At 42.7% G+C, this 15353-nt stretch overlaps 1 long non-coding RNA gene across 1 annotated transcript in view; it reads left to right on the forward strand.

Moving 5' to 3' along the window:
• The first annotated feature begins 234 nt into the window (after positions 1-234).
• LOC145531446 (uncharacterized) overlaps positions 235-15353 on the forward strand; it is a 33503-nt gene continuing 18384 nt past the window's right edge. The window contains exons 1-3 of the long non-coding RNA XR_014072452.1: positions 235-311; positions 1481-1594; positions 10103-10246. This is a non-coding gene — a long non-coding RNA (uncharacterized LOC145531446). The remainder of the gene's footprint in view (positions 312-1480; positions 1595-10102; positions 10247-15353) is intronic.

A 15353-nucleotide genomic window follows, 5' to 3' on the forward strand; every position in this document is an offset into this window, starting at 1 on the left:
CTTGGAAGCACTACGGTATTAAGAGGAAATTATGTGAGACTCTTAGAATTGGTAGGAAGCTGGAATAATCAGTCTGGGATGGAGAGAACCATGAAAGATCTGGAGAGGAGGGTCATTATGCATAAAGCAAAGCAACAGTCTTGTTGCCAGGGTAATGTGATCAAGACATCACTGTGACAGTCACAGGAACCACTGTGATGAATCCAACCTCTGAAACCCCTCTCTTTCCCTGTCATCTGAACAGATTTTAAAGTCTCTGAGAACAAGCATCTGATTATTCAAGCTGAGATCATTGGCCCCATCTGACTATAGTAAGAGGCAGAGGGTGGAAGCATTGGGCTCCCTTGGCCTCTGCCGACTTTAGTGGGGAGAGGTAGAGAAAGGCAGGAAGCAGGGGCCAAAAAAAAAAGCTCAATAGGAGGATGTAATTCCCAATAAGAATACTGAGTGTCTTTTGGGAAGGAAAATGGATACATTATAGCTGATAATAGCAAGATAAAGTCCTTTCCCCAGAAGGATGTAGGTATTGAACTTGTGGTTTCAATGAATCTTGGCTTGAGCATTGTGAACTTACTGAAGATATCCATGGTCTTACCAAGTTTGATTTCTATGAGCTCTGATTGCAGCATTTCCTCCTCACACACTTTCCCTACGTTTCTCAAGGCTTCTGGCCAAGAATTAGTATGTCCAAGAATTAGTGATCCTCCACTGCATCACCCAAGCTGCCTTGCGAACACTGGCCAATGTTTTGTACTTGGACATATTTTTCACTATTCCATTTCTGAGCTTTGCTTTTTACAAGGTGCATTGATTTCAAAAGCATTTATCAACCTAGATCCTGTGAGTGCCTTAAAACAGAAAAATAAGGAATGTTCTGTGGCCAAAACTGAATGAAACCACTAGTGAGTAGGAAACTGACACATCACCATGGAATCTTACCACCAAAGAATCCTCGTCACCAAAAGGTGGACCAGTGGGCCACACTTGAGGACAGTGTCTTCCACTTCTCAGGGATCAAATGGAAGACATATTTCATGCTGTGAAAGCCACTGAGAAAGAAAGAAAACACTGCCAAACAATGAGACAATGCTTTCTTATCATGAAAAAATTTTATCTTACTTGTCTTATAAGAGCTAATTTAGTCTTACTTAGACATTGGTTGTATAACATACATGCATCTATAAAAAGGAAAACACAAGAAAAATAAATTAGAAACATCTTCACATTCATACTCTTCCAAATGGCTTTTTAACTGAGTCGCTGAAAGCTGTGTTTTACCACATAAACTCTCCCCTGTGCCATGAAGAGTTTAATGCTAGAGTGCATCTTAAAAGAATCCATCAAAAAGCTGCAAGCCAACAGTACTGATCTCCTAAGCTGATCCACAATTATTTAGAGCTTGCCTTTTTTTGAATTGTCCTTTAGGAATTACCAAATCCATCTAATGCACCATCTTTCCCTCTTCTTCACCCTCACCAAGGAATCTGGCCCCCAGGGACTATGAGGTCACTGTCCCTGGGACTGTCTCAGGCTGTTGCCACCCAAGCTGTGGACTTTGATGTTGGCATCTTCAAAGCTGAACCAATGACAACAGGTAATACCTGGCCCATAGTGATCACAAAACATTGATGGCAAGATATAGGATTTTAAAAGTTTTAAAATATACATTAAAAATGTATCCATTTTGGAATTGATTAAACATGAGATGCAAAGATGCTGTTTAGGGGGACTTCCTAGGCAGTCCAGTAGTTAGGACTCTGCGTTTCCACTGCAGAGGACACAGGTTTGATCCCTGGTTAGGGAATTTTTAATAAGATTTCACAGGGTATGCAACCTGGCTGAAATAAATAAAAATATAAATAAATAAGTTCTGATTATTATTATTGTTTTAAAAAAGAATTTTTAAAAAGGTGCTCTTTAAATTCAGAAATGCTATAAAATGAGTTATTATTGTTGCCTTGTAACAGTTACACCCAAGTCACTCAAGGTGTGGGTGGCAGGAGTGCTTGTTTTTATAGTGCCATCTTGACTCTGTTTTTTTTTTTAATTTAATTTAAATTTTATATTAGAGTATAGTTGTTGTACAATGTTGTGTTAGTTTCAGGTATACAGCAAAGTGATTTAGTTATACATATATATGTCTTATTATTTTTTCAGATTCTTTTCCCATATAGGTTATTACAGAGTTATACAGTAGGTCCTTGTCGTTATCTATTTTATATATAGTACTGTGTATATTTTAATCCCACCTTCCTAATTTATCTCTCCCTCATACCTTTCCCCTTTGGTAACCATAAACTTGTTTTGACTCAGTTTTTTTGAGAGTTTGACATCCATATGTATTCCACAGCTCTCATCACATCATTAAATGTCCAGTTTACATAACCAGAAAATGTAGCCAGTGGACACTCACCTTCCCCCATCTCCATCCTTTTGCTCATCCTGTCCTGGAGTCTAACTGTACCCTTCACCTTCCTCCTTCCCTGAGCTTGACTTTTACCCTGAGGGCACGTGGTGGGTGCCCTCAAGGATAGGTTAAGAATGCCCTGATTTGAAAGCTGACTTGAGTGAGCAGGTGGGCTTTGTGTGTCAGTGGGTACTGGGACTGGGAGAGCACCATAGTCTGGCTCCTAAATGGAAAGTTTAGGGTTAGGAAGAGCATGACAACTACAGATCAAAAAATAAGCTAGAGCAGAGGTGACTGAACCGAGATCCAGGGTGTCAGAGCATGGATGATCTTGAGTACAGTTGAACCAGAGTTTAGGTGGTTGAAGCAAAAACACAGACTAGGCAGATAGCACTGGCCAAGAACACATGGGAGTCCAGAGAGTTAAGCAAATTAAGCCACAGGCAGCACCAGTGATCTGAGTACAATAGATCAGCAGGTCTTGGTTAGACTTCATGTACACTTCCGGCCAGGGCAGATGTTGGGCAGGGCCCAGGTCTACAGAAATGAACAAGAGATGAAAAACAGCTGGAAAAGCTGAAAAGTGCTGGGCCCACGGTGGAGTCTGATTGTTCCCGGCGGACTGGTGGGGTTGACACAGGATCCTTTGAGCATCTTGGTGCAATGGAGAGTGCCTTCTCTGGCTTCTTTTCTAAGGTTATTCCCTGGAGTCGCCCTGACCATCCTCAGCGGGAGGGCTAAGTTCCAGATGTAGAAACACCCCTGCATATGTTTTCATCTGATGTTGTTGAACCCAATAAAAGATGATGACAACTTGAAACAAAAATGAAACTTTCTTGAAGGCAAGGCCACCCCACCTCCACACACGCAGCTGGAGTTTCCTGCTAACGTGATGCTGGTGTATACAGAGGTTCTGGCCAACTAACAAACAATTTGCTCATGATGGTGGCTTAATGACAGAGCGGAAATCTCTTATGGACTGCTGGGGCAGCAAAAGTGTCCAAAGAACACAGCTTTTGTATTATCATAGCCACGGGGAAGAGGGATACCTTTATTTTCCACTGTGAATGTTCCAAAGATGACAAACTCTGCAGGAAATCCCGGGTCTATATATACATACATTTCTACTGCTGGGCGTATTCAGTCTTAATCAAGGCCTACATCATCCATGAGCTTATCCACATTGGAAAAGAAGAAAAACAAAACCCAAGTTGCAAAGGCCGGTACAACCTGCTTTTGACAGCAATTCCCAGGACCGTCTGGGAGATAGAAAGCTTAGGAAATGTTTGTACAAGTGACCGCAGGGCAGCGAGCAAGCAGGAAGCTTAGCGTTTCAGGGATTGTGTTTTTTCGTAGTTTAGTACAGTTCACTTTGATTCGCCCTTGATCTGATCAAAGGTAAAGCGTTGGGGTCTGTAAGTCAATCGTCTTTAGAAGTTGAAGATAAAAGACACAATGTAGTGATACTGCACAATTGAGTATCTTTTGGTCTCTTATTAAATAAAATCCACAAACCAAAAATCATCTTCACAACAGACCAGAATAAGTTCATGATTTTATTAATAATTTCCTTGATAGTGTCCACTTCTGCCTGGTGGGATGGTCACTCCTTTGAATATACCACATAATTTGACTCTGTTTTTGCAAGAGCTCCTGGAGAGAGAGTCTCCTGCTGGCCTTGAAGAAATGAGGTGCCTTGTTGAGAGGCAGCCACATGGCCACAGATTGTGGGCAGCTTCCAGGATGACAATCAGCAAAAACTGGAGGCCTCAGGCCTAAAACCTCAAGGAACTGAATTCTGCAACAGGGCCCAGAGCTCAGAATGAAAAGCTGATGTGCTGGCCGCATTTGTCTGTTTCTGGCACAGCAATGAACCACCTTCTACACAAATGTAAGTGTTTCTGAGGGCATATTAAACAAAGTGGATTTTGTAAATAAAAATTACCAAATCGTCCTTCATGGCTGCACAGTTTATACCACCATGACCAACCATGTTTGAGGAATGCCCAGTCCGCAATGTGATATGAATGTATCTCTGATCATTAATAAAGTAGAACATCTTTTCAAGTATTTATTGCCCACTTGGTTTTCCTCTTCAGTGAAATGTCTTTTTGTTTCTTTTGACCATTTTCCTATTGGACTATTTATCCTTTTTATTGATTCATAGAAATGCTTTATTAATTCTGAATATTAATGTCATTTCTATATATACATAGCAAATATACAATATTTGCTTATCAAAATCCATAGCTCATTTTTCCTCTAAAATTTGTGTATGGTCTTTTTTAACATATGAAAGTGAAAGTGCAGTCGTTCAGTCATGTCCGACTCTTTGGGACCCATGGACTGCAGCCTACCAGGATCCTCCATCCATGGGATTTTCCAGGCAAGAATACTGGAGTGGGTTGCCATTTCCTTCTCCAGGAGATCTTCCCGACCCAGGGATTGAACCCGGGTCTCCCGCACTGTAGGCTGATGCTTTACTGTCTGAGCCACCAGGGAAGTCCTTTTATAGAATTAAATATTTTATCATATAGAATGTTTTAATTATTGATGGTATAGTCACATTTATTTGTTTTATGTGTTTGAGTTTGTGTTTCTTTCAAAGCCTTCCCATTCCAAGATTATTTTTAAAAATTTCTCTTATATTTGTTTACAATATTTTCAAAGTTTTCTTATTATGTTTTTCTTTTTATTTCTCCTGGAATTTATTGTGACTCATGCATTCCAGTATCAGTACCTCCTCAATTTGGTGTCCACCCTCACCACTCACCTGATACTGCTTTGGGCAAGGTCTCTAGGGATTCTGTGTTGCTGGGATAAACGCCCCCCAGCTTAGTGGTTTAAAACAAAAGAAATTGCTTTGCTCACAGTTTGGCGGGCCAGAAATCCTTAATCAAGTATCTTACAGTTGAGAAATTGGAGTTAGAAAGGGTTCCACAGCTTCAAGAATAATTCCCTGGTTCCTGCCCTCAAAACTAAATATCTACAATAAGATAGTTTTTTGTAACAACAAATTACTTTACAAGGACAAAGACTGGGGAAAATATTTGTCATCTAGAGCCATTCAGTGAAGCAGCTAGTCTATACCCAGATCAAAAAGACTCTGCAACTGTGGATCCAGCTATGAAGATATCTGAAATGCAATGTCTGTGGATTTGTTGCATTTACATTTATACAAAAGGAGAATTTGAGATCTCAGAGGAAGGGTGATCCATGGGTGTTGTCTCGTACAAGGACGATTGCCTTAGACATGTTAGAACCTCCAGTGCTGTGTTTCATTCTGAGTTGTGTCTGTCCCCGAGGCTTTTAAATTTCCCCAGGAGAGGGATTATAACTATTTATGACTCTGTCTATAAAACACTACAGGACTTAACCTTCCAGCAGGCGAATGGCCAGCCACATTTACACTTCAGTCTTCCTGCAGTTGCTTTGAGAGGGTCTGCTTTTCTTCTCGGAGGCTTTGGGATCTGGACAGATGCACGCTCTGGAGTTATCTCTTCTTAAGCAGATCACACAAGGATTTATTTATCTCGGTAAACACAGGGATCCCAGAAAGACTGCCAATCACCTCCCAGGGGAATCAGAAAATCTTGAAGGAGAAAGAGAAGCTTTCCCAGGCCTCCCCCAATTCCAGTAAATAACACAGAACTGGAGCCTCCTGGAGAGGTCTGGAGTTTCCCAGGTGGCACAGTGGTAAGGAATCTGCCTGCCAATGCAGGATACACAAGAAACGCAGGTTCGATCCCTGTGTTGGGAAGATCCCCTGGAGAAGGAAATAGCAACCCACTCCAGTCTTCTTGCCTGGAGAATCCCCATGGACAGAGGAGCCTAGCGGGCTGCAGTCCATGGGGTCACAAAGAGTCAGACATGATAGAGTACACATCACCACCCATCACCTGATGCTGTGGATCAGCAGTAGTCTGAGCCAGGTACTTCTGGATCAGTTTTTGCTTCTCCTACAGCAGAGGAGCTGGAGCTGGCGATTAGCTCACTGTGTGTATCTGGAGAACAGGACTTCATGGTTTCCCATGGCCCACACCCACCCCTAACACTCGCCCTTCTAGGGAAAAAGTGACTCAAGCAGCCTCCATTGGCATTGGTGGGAGCCGTGCACAGACGCCGCCCCATGCTGCCCTGCCGATTGCTTTCTGAGCAGCTGGTGGCCAACAGCTTCATCTGCCTTGCGGATACTTGGTCTTCAGACTTCCGCCACCTCCTGTCTTCCTGCCTGGCTTCCTGCCCCTGATTAGATCTAGGATTTCCACTGCTTCAGGAGTGGATACATCCCAGGCAGTAAGAGTTCAGTAGGCTTGGGGGATTTTTGTTAAAAAAAAAAAAAAATTACACTTGTCTGTACTACAGGAAATCTCCGACAGGCCACAATGTACACCGCAAACTCCAAGAGAAAGGCATGGTGCACGAATTTCCCAAACATATGTGTTTATAACACATGCATTATCTGGGGGTTTCAGAGTGATGGGCAGGACACAATTTGGGGAGCCCTATCCTAGGAAAGATCCCCTGGAGAAGGAAATGGCAACCACTCCAGTATTCTTGCCTGGAAAAATCCCATGGCCAGAGGAACCTGGCAGACTACAGTCCATGGGGTCACACCAAGTTGGACACAACCGAAGCGATATAACACGAATGCACATCCTAGGCCACATACCCCTCTGTGCTCAGGAGGGTGGAGAAGGAGAGATGAGGGCTTACAGTGAGTCTGAACTTTCCAAGAGCCACGGAGCCTTCGGCAGGCCTTGCCCTGGGCATCTACAGCTTCTCAGTGACCCAGCACCAAGTGCACAATGTCACTCATTGGATAGGAGATGTCCTGTGCAGCCATAATAAGGGCCAAACACTAGAAGCACCCAGACAATAAAACCGCCCCCAATGGATAGTTTCATGATCATCTGCTTACAAAATCAGGCCATTGTACTAAGGAGGAGCCATCTGCCGTGACACGTGGTAGTGGTGTGCTCTGCCTGCCGGGCCAAACGCCTGGGCAGTGAGGTCACGGTGGCCTTGGCTGGGGGGTATGGACAGGGTGGGGGTGGGGTGCCCACAGATGCATCACAAATAGTCAGAAGACACTCTGCGCCATGAAAATCTCAGAAATTCACCCAACAAAGGTCACGTACAGTTGAACAGGAGCTGCTGTTGAGTCCAAGGCTGAAGAAGAAATTCGGCAAAGAAAGGAGTAGCCAGAGCCATCCAGGGCTCTCAGGGGCCAGGAACCTGTTTGCAGTGTTAAAGGAAAGGGGGCCTTGGATGAATTTCTGGATTTTGGAAAGAGAATAAATAAACCGTGTTCTTGCTTGTATTTTTTTTTTAATTTTTTAATTAAGCTTTTCAGTTTAGAAAAGTTGCAAAGATAGTCCACAGCCCCACATGCCCACACCTGGTTTACCCAATTGTAAACATTTGTCGCAATGAACAAACTGGCCTTGTTACTTCATTAATTAATGTCCAGATTTTATTCAAATGTCTTTTGTTTTTACCCAATGTCCTCTTTCTGTCCCAGGATCTCACCCAGGACATTACATCACACTTAATCCTGTCTCCTTCGGCTCCTCTTGACTGTGATCATTTCTCAGGCTCCTTGTCTTTGATCATCTTGACAGTTGGAAGAGTACAGGTCAAGTGCTTTAAGCAACAATCTTCTATTTGGGTTTGTCGGATGTTTTCCTTGCAGTTAGATGGGGGTTATGGGTTTGGGGAGGAAGACCACAGAGGTCAGGTGCCCTTCTCATCACATCTTATCAAGGGCAGGTCCTATCAATGTGATTTATGTTGACGTTGACCTTGATTGCCCAGCTGAGGTTGTGTGTATCAGATTTCTCCATCACAAAGCCACTCTCTCAGGCTCGCCTTTCCACACTGTCCTCTTGGAGGGATTCACTACAAAGTCACAGCCCACACTTGACGAATGGAAGTGATGGTCCTCCTTGAAGGGATTGTCTACAGAAGTCATTTGGAATTCTTCTGCATGTGAAATATGTCTATTCTCCTCCAATTAGAAAAATGTATTGGAGGAGGGGTAAATTAGGAATTGAGGATTAACTGTACACAATACTATACATGAAATAGATATACAAGGTCCTACTGTATAGCAAAGGGAACTATACTCAAGATTTTATAACCTATAAGGGAAAAGAATCTAAAATATATACATGAATCACTATGTTGTACACTTGAAACTAAATCAATTATACTTCAATTTTAAAATGTATTCAATAATTAATTTTTATCAAGGTAGTCTCATGAATATTTATATTCTTTTTGTTGTTGTTCAGTCGCCAAGTCATGTCTAACTCTTAGTGACCCCATGGACTGCAACACGCCAGGCTTCCCCGCCCCTCACCATCTCTCAGAGCTTGCCCAAGTTCATATCCATTGAATTGGTGATGCCATCCAACCATCTCATCCTCTGTCACCCCCCTCTCCTCCTGCTCGCAATCTTTCCCAGCATCAGGGTCTTTTCCAATGAGTTACCATCAGGTGGCCAAAGTATTGGAGCTTCAGCTTCAACATCAGTCCTTCCAAACAGTATTCAGGGTTGATTTCCTTTAAGATTGACTGGTTTGAATTCCTTGCTTCCCATATATGTACATTCACACACACACATACATATATGTACATTCTTTTTCATATTCTTTTCTATTATGGTTTATCGCTGCTGGTTGGGTAGCTCAAATGGTAAAGAATCTGCCTGCAATGCGTGAGACCCGGGTTCAATTTCTGTGTCAGGAAGATCCCCTGGAGAAGGAAATGGCAACTTATTCCATATTCTTGCCTGGAGAATTCCATGGACAGAGGAGCCTGGTGTGCTACAGTCCATGGGGTCACAAAGAGTCAGACACAACTGACCGACTAACACACACATTATGGTTTATCACAGGATATTGAATATAGTTCCCTGTGCTATACAATAGGATCTTGTTGATTATTAAATGATCTTTTTTAAATTTGCACATAATAAGGTTAACTCTGTGCTGTGAAGTTTGCTAGGTTTTGAAAAATGTGTAGCATAATATATCCACCATCACTGAATAGTTTCACCATCTAAAAGATTCCTGTTTCACATAATGCATTCTCTTGTATTTTTGTTTTTTCCTCCCATTTTCAAATAAGCAGGTATATTAGATACCAAATAATGTTACAGGTCACATAACTTTTAGTTGCTGGACATCAAGTAGTTGTTGCTGGTGTTGTTTAGTCACCAAGTTGTGTCTGATTTGCGACCCCATGGACTGAGCTACCAGAGAAGCCCATCAAGTAGTTATAAGAAATAAAAGGTTGTTTTAGAATAACATTATTATCAAATATGTTTATTTTGTATTAGACCTATGTAACATGTTAGTTACAATATTTTGTTCAATAATTTAGAGGCACAAACTTTTTCCTTTAGGTCATGGTGCACTTTCAGAGCAGAGAAAGCTAAATTCCAGAAATTTCACTACCGCCAAGAGGTCAGGGCTTGGCCAGGCCCAGGAAACCATCAATACTATAGCAAAGGCAGAGCCACTGTTGAAATATGCATTCAACTTTCCACCATACCCGGTGACCTTTCAGAATGTTCATAAATCTGAGGCCTTAAAAACTTAGCAAGGACCTTCTACTTGCCCCACAATCAACCCTTGCCTGACCCCATTTTCTTGAAAGTCTAAATTGTATCTATTTACGAATTCACAGTTTGTCCACAAAGGCATTACCTTGCCCAGTTTGCGCCAAGATTAGAGCTCAACTCAGAAGAGAATTTCCTCACCCCACGGTTGCAGTCAGTCGCTGTTTTTCATGGCCTACAGCTTTATGATCTCAAGAGCGCATCTCATGGAGGTAAAACTTTATGACTTCCATTAATTCTGTGTCCTCGGTTGTCATGTTCCTCAACTTGCTGTCAAACAACAGAAGTATGTTTTTAGGACATTTCGAAGGCAAGTAGTGTGAGGACTTAGCAGACCAAATTTATAGCAAGACTTCTTGAGAGAGTGAAGCAGGTGGGTTCTGCTAAACACACACGCACGCATACAAGCACACAGACGCACACACATACGCCCTCCCTTGTACATAAAAAGGATAGGAGATGTGTTCTTTGGGACTCAGCCACATCCTGAGAACGTCCTTTGTGTGCGTATTATGGAGATGCGTTCTTTAGGACTCTGCTACATCCCGAGAACGTGCTTCGTGTGTATTATGATTTCCTGGCTTGCATTGACCCTTTTGGTGTCACCTCAGGCACAAGGAAAAGTGTGACACATTTAGTGGGAAGGAGGGAGGCCAGGAGGAAGGGAATGAGGAGTAAAGTGATAGGATCGGAGGAAGAAAGGGAAGAGAGAAGGACGGGGACACAGAGAAGAAAGAACTGCTGAAGTCACAACAGTGATGCCAAAAATGGGCAGGGGAAAAAACTGATGGAGGAAATCAGGAAAATAAATGCTCCTTTCACTGAAGAAGGCAGAACAAGCCTCTCCCCAGGTGGCCACCAATCATCTCTCCCAGAGTGACCTTATTAAATGTTCTGCTGCTAAGTCGCTTCAGTCGTGTCCGACTCTGTGCAACCCCATAGACAGCAGCCCACCAGGCTCCCCCGTCCATGGGATTCTCCAGGCAAGAACATTGGAGTGGGTTGCCATTTCCTTCCCCAATGCATGAAAGTGAAAAGTGAAAGTGAAGTCGCTGAGCCGTGTCCGACTCTTTGTGACCCCATGGACTGCAGCCTACCAGGCTCCTCCATCCATGGGATTTTCCAGGCAAGAGTACTAGAGTGGGGTGCCATTGCCTTCTCCGTATTAAATGTTCTGCCACTAGCAAATCCACCCCTGATCACAGATAATAAACGCACAGCTTCATTATTGCATTATTTGTCACTAACCCCGAACGATATCAATGGCTCTGGGCTCTTTGGCCTTCAAAAGCCGTTCCTTCATTAAAAAGTTTATCACTGTTTGGGTATAAAGATGAGTATATTGGTAATATCTATTTACTTCTCATTTGGCCTAAAATTGTATTTTTTTCTTCTGGTTTGGAAGGAAATTAAGACATTTTTCTGGGTCCCTGAGTGTACTATGGGCCCTGGGTACCGTCCACACTGAGTACGTTGGCTCTCTGTCAATTGGTCATCACCGCTCACGTGTGTTACCATGTGTCCCCGCGTCCTGACTCGCAGGATGCAGGTCAGTGTCACGTGACCAGGGTGTGAGCCTGAGTCGCCAAGTGCCAGTGGTTGAATTCAACTGCTCTACATTCACTAAGTCTTTTCTTAAAAATCGGTGGGAAATATGTGCTTATTTGTACGGTAAGGTTTACAAAAGCAGCGCTTGTGTGACAAAGAGGCACTGAATTTACTCAGGAAAGATGAGTTTGGCCCTGCTCCATCCCACGCATGTCTTCCCCCCATACAACCGCTGGAGTGGAGGAAAGAGACCTGAAAAGCAAGGTTTCAGCAGGAGAGGCTTGTCATTCTTTTCTGGGTAAAGATTATGAGGGCATGCATGCTCAGTAGCTAAGTCGTGTTCAATTCTTTGCGACCCCGTGGACTGTAGTCCACCAGGCTCCTCTGTCAGTGGGATTTTCCAAGCAAGAATCCTGGAGTGGGTTGCCATTTCCTTCTCCATCTGAGCACATAGGCATTAGGAAATGAAAAGAAAGATAAGGAAAGATAAGCAAAAAGAAAAAGCAAATTCCAAAGACTCTCCTTTTCTTCTTGAGAACTGGATACTGTCCCTCAGGTCTTTCACAATTTTAAGATTTGTTCTCAGGACAGTTTTCAGAATAAAATGAGGCATTTGTCAGATTGATCTATCGTCAAAATGTAGCATTAACACTTATGGAAATCAGATCCCTAGAGAAGTTCGCAGAGGTACCTTAGATGAGCTATTTTTAAAAGTAACAAACAGCCTTGAAAGTAGCCCTTCCCTGGGCTGTGGGAGTGGATGGGAGCAGGTAAAGCAAATTCTCATTGAATTCAGACACACCAGGCAAGTGGAGCGGAACAGTCATTTATTTTGCATTTAAATTGCATTTTTTAGACCATCTCTCCCAGATCTTTGCATGACTCATGTCTTATCTTTGAGGTCTCAGCTCAGGTATTCCGCCCTCGAAAGAGAACTCTCCTGACCACCCCTCTGTTCTTTACACCACTTTCATATTTTGTTTTCCTGATAGTATAGGGGGGTACCAAAAATTATTTAGATATTTGTGGATTGGTGGTTGGTTCACTTGTGTGTTGCTTACCTTCCACTCCTAGAATTTTAGCTCCATGAGAGGAGACCACCTCTAGGCTTTCTTCACTGCTGAGTTTCCAGTGTCTGGAATGGTGCCTGGCACACACTGGTTGAATAAATGGTTGAATGTATGAATAAATTTGAAGTCTCCCCACTGAGACTGTTGGAAAGAGACTTCTGAATATTTCTGGGGAGTAACAAGGAGTTACAATCAGTGGTCCTGGACAGTCCTCTGACCTCACTAGCTCATTTATAGATAAAGATGATGTGGTAACCTAAAAAGGTAAGAATTGCCCTGGCAGGACCACGCTGAGGTTCTGAGGCCTCCCTCAGCTGTTTCCAATTCCTGAGGCAGCCCTCAAACCACAATTTCAAAATAAAGGCACATGAAAATCAGACTAAGTACCAACCCAAGTCATCTTCTCTAAGATAAATAACCGCCTGTCTGCTCTCAGGCAGCTGATATTAATCAAAGCAAGGCCATAGGACCCCAAAAACAAACACGTGTGTCTCTCTCGGAGCTTTTGGTCCAAGCCCGGGATCTCTTGTTTCCTCTCTTGGTTCCCCCATCCCTCACTCAGGGTTAGTAAAAATGAAAAGAGCTACAGCTTGTGAAGACTTCACCATATCCTCGGCATTATGCCGAGTGTTTTATATTCCTCACCTCCAGGAGGAGACACAATTATCCTCAATTTATAGGAGAAGAATTTTATAGAAATTTGCCTGAGGTCATACAGCTAAGAATAAGCATTCTTGAGGACCAGCTTAAAATAATTAAATGACTTTTTTGAATAGAGAATGCATTCATAGTGTTCAAAATTTGAAAAATACATATAAATTTACTAAAAAAACCCTCCCTGCTACTCATAGCTATCCAGGGACCCCCACCCCAACCCACAGACAATGTAAGTTTCTTGAGGATCTTTCTAGAGAGACATGTTGCATGTACAAGTTAATAGAGGGGTGTGTGTGTGTGCGCACGTGCTTGTATGTGTGTGTGCATGTGTGTATGTGTGTGTAAATGTGCATACAGATGTTCTTTTGTAAGCTTTTGGCTGTGGAAAATGCAAAAGCAGACCAAATGCTATCATGGAAACCCGTGCTCCCACCACCCTACTTCAAGTAGTATCAACCTGAGAATAATCCTGTTTCAATCACACACCCCTGTCCCCTCCCAGACATCATAGCATTCCATCTGTAAATATTTCTGTGTGTCTAAGTATGAAGAGTTTTAAAACATAACCAAAATACAATAATCACAACCTAAAATCAACAATAATTCCTTAATAATCTAAAACATTCAGGCAGTATTCAAGTTTCCAATGGCTTCATAAATGTCAGCCTTTAGGGAAAAAAAAAAAGTCTGTTTATTTGAATCAGGAGCCAAATAAGATACACATGGTACTATCATTGATGCATCTTTTAAGTCCCTTTTACTTTTTTCATTTTTCATTTTTATTTTATATTGGAGTATAGTTGATGTACAATGTTGTATTAGTTTCAGGTGTACAACTAAGTGATTCAGTTATACATATATATGTATATGTCTATTCTTTTTCAAGTTCTTTTTCCTTATAGGTTACTACAGAATATTGAGTTCCCTGTGCTATGCAGTAGGTCCTTGTTTATCTCTTTTGTATATAGTACTATGTGAAGAGCCGACTCATTAGAAAAGACCCTGATGCTGGGAAAGATCAAAGGCAGGAGGAGAGGGGGACGACAGAGGATGAGATGGTTGGGTGGCATCACTGACTCGATGGACATGAGTCTGAGCAAGCTCTGGAGTTGGTGAAGGACAGGAAGCCTGCAGTCCAGATGCATCACCCTTGCTGTGTCAGGAGGAGTTGTAGCAAATTGCACACCGGCACTCACAGGCATTTACTCACATTTCACTAGCTAGAGCTCCACCTGAGCTCAAGGTGATGGGCAATGCCACTCCAGATGTGCCTAGCAGGGGAAGGGACCATGTGTGAATAGTCCATGAGGGTCATTAGACCACCTAGCTCAACTCAAGGTGAAGAAGCCTTTCTTTCAAAAAAAAAAAATTTATTTGCCTACATCAGGTCTTAGTTGCAGCACGTGGAATCTTCCATCTTCGTTGCAGCATCCAAGATCTTTAGTTGCAGCATATGAACTCTTAGTTATGGCATGTGGGATCTTAGTTCCCTGACCAGGGATTGAACCCCGGCCCTGAGAGCTCAGAGTCTTAGCCACCAAGGAACTCCTAAAGGAGCTTTTCAATCAACCTTAATTCTAGGACTCCTCCAACCACTCACAAGCAAAGTAGTGCAATACAGACACGTGACTAGGCCAAGCTGATAGGTTCATGTGGCCAGTTTGAGAATTTGTACAGGACGGATGCTCAAAGAGCAGCACCTAGTCACCCACAAAGCTCCAAGTCTTCCACTGTCTTACAGCATGAAGAGGCTGTATCCTTCTCACTTTAGGAGCAGAGAGGCATAGCTACCCCCCAGCTAGGTCAGCTTTTTGGGGTGTGACATCTGGGACCAATGCTGAAATGAATGCTGGTCACTTTTAGATAAAAATAAACAGTCTGTACCCTACAGACCTAGAGAAAGGTGCTGCTTAGATGATGGATTCTTTGCAGATTTAGCCAAGGCCGTGAATCTTGGAACTTTCAACATAAACAACCAGGAAACCAAAATAAACCCTTACAGAGCAGGAGAGATAGGGACATTTTCTTCATCATGAATCATGAG

The sequence above is a fragment of the Giraffa tippelskirchi genome, chromosome 13 (assembly GCF_054371585.1).
Source record: "Giraffa tippelskirchi isolate mGirTip1 chromosome 13, T2T-mGirTip1v1.2.pri, whole genome shotgun sequence".
NCBI classification, from domain to species: Eukaryota; Metazoa; Chordata; class Mammalia; order Artiodactyla; family Giraffidae; genus Giraffa; species Giraffa tippelskirchi.